The sequence below is a fragment of the Pteropus medius genome, unplaced genomic scaffold (genome assembly GCF_902729225.1).
Source record: "Pteropus medius unplaced genomic scaffold, Ma_sr-lr_union100, whole genome shotgun sequence".
Classification (NCBI taxonomy): domain Eukaryota; kingdom Metazoa; phylum Chordata; class Mammalia; order Chiroptera; family Pteropodidae; genus Pteropus; species Pteropus medius.
In genome coordinates, this window is record NW_024349801.1 from 19,810,018 (window position 1) to 19,816,463 (window position 6,446).

Below are 6,446 nucleotides of genomic sequence, written 5' to 3' on the forward strand. Positions count from 1 at the left end.
CCTCATTCTGTTCATTAAAGCAAGTCATGTGGCTGAACACGGAGCTGGGAAATGTATTCCGATCTATTACTAGGAGAGACTGCAAGTTACGTGAGAAAGGCATAGGTATGGGGAGAGATGGAGAACTGTGCCAACAGCAAAACAAAAACAAAACAAAAAAACCGTCTGTCTAATGTACCTATCACTTGCATTTAACTTCCTTGAATCTGACTTTCTAAGATGGCATCTTGTACAAAATATGTTCTATCATGCCTCAGTAACATGCTGTTTCATCTGTGAGGAACAACTTTCTCTGTTCCACACCATTTGCCTGTCTGATGACCTCCTCTTCATCTTTCAAAACATAGCCAGTATGATCTTTCCTTCTTTAGCAACTCTCTCTTGTAGAGAGAAGTAACTTTTTCTTCTTCGTGTCACCTGTTTTCTTTATGCACAATTTTTTTGCTTTATCAAACTAAATTGTAGTTATTTAGTTACATGGCTATATCCTTTTAGATTAATAAAATTTTTGAGGGTACTGGCTTTCCTGATCTCTGTCTCTCTAGGGCCCAGCAATGAATTTGGCATATGAAGTTTAATGAGTGCTGAACTGAATTAAACTTAGACAGAAATGACATTTTGGAACTAAAGACCATTTATATTGAGTTGCGAGTACAGAATTTTGCCTGAGCAATTTGGAATTATAAGGTAGGTAGTGTTCTGTTTTCTCTGAAGCATGACAGTATTATGAAATTATTGAGATATACACACCAGGCAAATAAAAGAATCACTTTTAGAATTCTCTTTATGCTACATTGAGCTCTTGGAGTCTGATAGAAGCAGAAGAAATTTGATTTATTAAAAATTATTACAGATTACTTTATCAAGCTCTATCTGGGACAAGCGAAGAATTTACTTTCAATTATGAGTATTCCCTTTTGTGAAAAGGAGTTGGGGATTTTCTGCAGTATTTTTGTGCAGTCCTACAAACCTTTTATTTCTTTCTTAAAAATCTAAAGTCTACAGCCATGCCACCCTGAACATGCCCGATCCCGCCTGATCTCAGAAGCTAAGCAGGGTTGGGCCTGATTAGTACTTGGATGGGAGACCACCTAGGAAGACCGGGTGCTGTAGACGTAAAAAAAAAATCTGAGATAACAACATAATAACCTAAGAAAAGATTCCTCTTATAAATGTTTTCGAAGGATAAAACTCAACATTTTTTTCTGAATTATTTCATCATTTAGTTTATCATGTACATTTTGAAAGAGAAATCACTGCTGTTGTTTATATCTACTTTTCAAGTCAAACAGTATGGATTTTTTTTTTTTTTACCATGTAAAGCACTGTCATCGAATTCTCATTAGGATGCAATGAACTGATATATTTCGATGAAAGGATTTAAAGGATCGGTAACTCAATTTATAATAGACTTAATGTCTCTACCAGATCATGGAGAATTTAACTGTTTAATGAAGTCCACTCATTACTGCTTTTGAACATAGCTCAGTGTTTGGGGTAAGGTAAGTAGTTCTGTGTGATTCTCTAACAAGCATAAAGAGAAAAGTAATTTCTATATTTAAATTAAAAAAATTTAAAAAATTCAGTGTCTCATTTTCACTAGTCACATTTTAAGTGCTCAAAGGGCCATGCGACTACTGGCTGCTGTATTGGCTGGAACAGTTCCAGAAAACGGTAATGGCCTCAGGTCTTCAGCAATTATTTGAATCTGGTGCTGCTCAACACAAGAAAGACAAAGGAACTTTAGGCCACAGTTCATCTCTGCCTTTAAAAAGGTAAAATGAAAATGTGATTTTGAGATCATAAATATGAGTTCAGAGAAATAACAGATGGGTGGGTTTGAGTGTAGGCTCTAGAAGGCATTGAGAGGTAAGACTTTGAGTCCTGAAAGTCCAAAAGAGTCTAGATAGGAGTTAGAGAGGACTATTATGTGGGGGAAATGGCAAAAGCCCAGTAGCAGGAAGATTCAGGGTTTGGGTGGAAAACCAAACTAAATGGGACCAATACCAGGTAGTGATTAATAATTTATGCTCCACAACCATGCTCCTTGGGTGCCAATCACGACTCTGCCACTTGCTAATTGCTAGACCTTAGGCATATTATTTAACTTCCCCTTTCCTGTTTCTTTGGTTATAAAATAGGGATAATAATATCTCATAGGGATGTTGTGAGGATTAAATGAACTAATACCTATAAAGCACTCAGCATAGTGCTTACTATTTAAGTGCTCAAGAAATGTAAGCTGTTGTTATTAACTAAGTGTGACTATTTGTTCTTTGGAGTTTACCAATAATAAACAAACAAGAATCTTTCTGTTTAGAACTTGTATCTCAAAGCATTGAGCCTAAATTTATATAAAACAATATACATTCTAAATGTGCAACCATTCTCAATGTTTCTGAGCCTTAGTGTCCCCATTTGAAAATTCTGGAATAACTTAACCTACTTTAATGGAAATTAATGGAAAATTAAAGTAATGGAAATTAAAATGAGCCCATTTAGAAAGCAGGATCTTTCCACTTATTAACTGTATGTAGCCTTGGGAAAGTTACTCACCCCTGTGAGCCTCAGTTTCCTAATACACAAGGTAAGAGGGTAATATTATAATCAAATATATATGTGAAATGCTGAACACAATTACTGTCACAAAAATGAGCAAGTATTAATTTTTGAAAAGATCTTAAATCTTGATGGCTCAGAGACCTCCAGCAGCTCAGCAAACCTTTAGATTAAAGGTTTCTATGGCTTGACGTTTACAGGCTTTTTTTGTATTTCTTAGTACTACAGTCACTTCTGCAGGTAGTCACCAGAATCATTTTTCACTTCCTTATACCTGTGGTTACAAAAGGCAGACAAACAGGAGCCTCAAAAAAGGACAAACCAACCAATTTAAGGGAAGGTGGAGGGTTATTTACATGCACTAATACCTGAGTAATGACTCCAGTCTTTCTCTCTTAGAAAAAAGTGAACTGCAATGAATTTAAGTGAACCATCGGAAATAATTTTGCTGTGGAAAAGATAGCTTGCCTTTCATCTCATTGCTTTAAGAATTAAAAGTACAGTTTAATTTTTTTTTTTACCTTGCAAGACTAGATTTATCTGTACATTCTAATTAATTGTACTATTCTTTATTTCCACAATACTTTATGATGAAACAGATCTACCAATCACTATATTTAAGATGGTGTGTTTTCATTTGATGATTTTCAACCACTTTTTCATGATCATTCCTTAGCTGTAGGTCATAAGGCTTTCCTTTGTGACACTTGAGAGATTTTCTTCACATTTGCAGCTGATTTACTATAATTTTTACAGAATTAAAGATCTCCACGGTTTGGTGACCATTCAGAACCTGGAACTTTTAGAAAATTTGCAATATCAGCCAACGCATTCACAGGCCAAGAAAAAAATTATGGTAATATTCTTTGTTAGAGTTCTATATTAGTTTCCTAGGGCAACAGTAACAAAATACAACAAAAGTGAGCAGCTGAAAACAACAGAAATTTATTCTCTCACAGTTCTGAAGGCACAAAGAACAAAATCAAGGTATCAGCAGAGCCCCCCGCCCTCTGAAGTCTCTGGGGGAAAAGTCCTTACTTGCCTCTTAACTAGATTCTGGTGGCTCCCGGCAATCTTTTGCATTCTTAGGCTTGCAGCATCATCATTCCAGTCTGTTCCTTGTCACATAACCATCCTCCCCATGTCTCCTCTGTCTTCAAATCTCTCTCACTTTATAAGAACACTAGTAATTGGATTTAGGGCCCATCTCAACCCAGCATGACTTCATCTTAATTTTATTATATCTGCAAAGATCCTATTTTCAAATCAGGTCACATCCACAGGTACAGGGGTTAGGGCTTTAACATATCATTACGGGGGCGGGGGGAAGTTTACACAATTCAATCATAACACATTCCTTTTATTACGAGACAACACCAAAAGTATAATGAAAATGAGGAAAATGTATCCTTCACATATATGCCAGTTGGTATTAGAGGTACAGTTTATGGGCATGTACAAGAAAATTTTATTGGTCATTATAAGGCTTGACATGCATTGAGCTCCTACTCTGCGCCAGGTCCTTTGCTTGGTGCTAGAGATACAAGAAAAAGTCACCAGTCCCTTCTCGGTTGGCGCTCATTCTCATAGCCTAAACTGGTACTGTGACTTTGGTTATGGTAACAGTCTTATATTAATGAAGTAAGCAAACAAGTTATTCTCATCACCTTAGTAAGAGAACTTGCGGAAACCACCATTAAATACACAGTTTTGTTATATACTGCCCATTTCAACAAAGCCTGTAAAAGTTGAGGGGATTACCTCTTTGCCGAAGATGAGTTAACTTTCTTTTGAAGTTAATTACTTCTTTGGAACATAAGGGGAAAGCAAAATGGAGAAAAAAATCAGATGGAAAAAGGGTATGGTCCTCCCAGCTGTTTTGACTTCCTTGTTTCACTCACCAGCACCCCTCACCAAGTATGAACCAGAGATATCTGTTTTGCTTGGGTGCCCCAAGGTGCAAACACACTTATCACCAACACTTAGAGTTGGCATTGTAGGTAGGTCCTTATTTCCAAACACTCTGGACATACTTTATGCAATTACAGGACTGTTTTAGAATTTGAAAGAGATTATTTACTGTCAGAATCCAAATATCTCATTTTTAAAGGTGAAAGGCTAGATAATGAGACGACCAAGGCCATGCAACTATAGTAGTCAATACTGGAAGCTCCATGAGAATTGTGACCCTGTTTGGGGTGACTTTTATATTCTCTAGCCTAGCATGTGCTAGAGAATCTGTTTGTGTTTGAGTGCTCAGTAAAAGTGTGCTGAGTGAATGAAACAATTACTTGAATAGTGAATGAATGAGTCCAAAGTATACCTCTTCTATTTTTTCCACTGCCATAATGATCTCCAACTTTTAAACAGAGTAAAGATTCTCAATAAAAAGCTTCAAGGTAGTCTGACAAATGTTCACACAGCATCTTTATCCATGTGCTGTTAATTATTTAAAAGAGAATTCTTTAGTTTGTGTTTCACATTATCCAATATCCTCAGCTTCTACTCTCAACATTTTTTAGGTCTTTATACCTTTTATAGATTAAGCAGAGGACAAGGAACTAAATCACAGATCTTGCTGCCTTGTTCACCCAGTAAGCCTTTTACAATAGCTGTTATCTGGTCCCAGCTGTTGTGCTAAATTTAGGATTTTGGATTATCTGTAACTGTTCTTTCTGTCTCCCATTACCAAGGTTAATTGAAAAGTGATTGTAGAACAAGGAAAACTTCAGTTCAGAAAAGAAACTGCATAATACAGTATTCAATAATATCAAAGTCAAATCCACTGGCAGTTAACATTTGTAGCCATTAGGCAGATTAAGGAGCTGTTGCCATTTGTCAGAAGTTTCATCTTAATAATGCCAGAACATTTCCTTGAAAATAAAATGTTACCTTCCTGTATGTTCTGCCCTGTTTTGAGTAGTTACAATCTTAGAGTTAAGGCAAATAATTGCAGTTGTGACTGTAATTTTATAGTACATATCAACATGCCTAGAAAATATTACAATTTTCCACAATAGAAATTTCATGTATTTGATGGTTCTGAAAAAAAAAATGCAATTTCCAATCTTGTACTTTACAAAAATTTTTCTAATATAAAAGTAATACATGCTCACTCACTGTAAAACCTTGAAAACCACAGAAGGGTACAAAGACCAAAGTTAAACATATTCTAATACTTTCCTGTTGTGATTCTTGTATGCAAAATTATTTCTAAAAACAAAACAAAACAAAACTTTTTTTTAAAGAAACCAAAGAGCATGGCAAATTTAGTACTTCTTGCCTATTTTGAGCTCACAACCTCGTATGTACCTTTCCTGTAAACTGAGTAGCTAATAGCTTCAGTGCTTGTTAGGATTGCTTTTTTTTTTTTTAAATTACAGCAGATCCTTGTCATCTGTTTGTGTTTGAGTGATGACACAACATCACAACATGAAATGCAATGTCACATTGTTAAGCTGAACAAGAAAATTACAGCTCCCCAACAATAACACCGTGTCAAAAGTGTCCTCCTGGCATGAGTCAGTGTTTCAGATGTTATAAAAGTTATTTTTAGCACAGCGAGTGCCTCTGGAGCTTGGGTTCTGAATCCTACTAAAATCTCTAAAGAGTTGGTAAAATATAGGCTGAGGGGCTGTTCCCAAACTCCCCAGTCCCTGACGCGCATGGCAGCCTATTCTCCTGCCCCAACCACGTTAGACTCGGTTCCACTGTGCTCTGCAATTCACTCGGGGCTCGGTCACAACTCTGCGCCAGCATCCCGTGTGGAGGAGGAGACTATAATTATCCTCCACGTCTGGGGCAGGCCCTCGGATGACATCTCCCCAGTTACCCTGTGCTCTAATAGCGCAGCTCGGATTCCTGGTCGCAGACGCGCCGCAGCCGGC

At 36.8% G+C, this 6,446-nt stretch overlaps 1 non-coding gene across 1 annotated transcript; it reads left to right on the plus strand.

Annotated features, from left to right (window-relative positions):
• The first annotated feature begins 997 nt into the window (after positions 1-997).
• On the plus strand, positions 998-1,116 carry LOC120623159 (5S ribosomal RNA). Its single transcript, XR_005658692.1, has one exon. It is a non-coding gene; the product is annotated as a 5S ribosomal RNA (ribosomal RNA).
• The last annotated feature ends 5,330 nt before the right edge of the window (positions 1,117-6,446 follow it).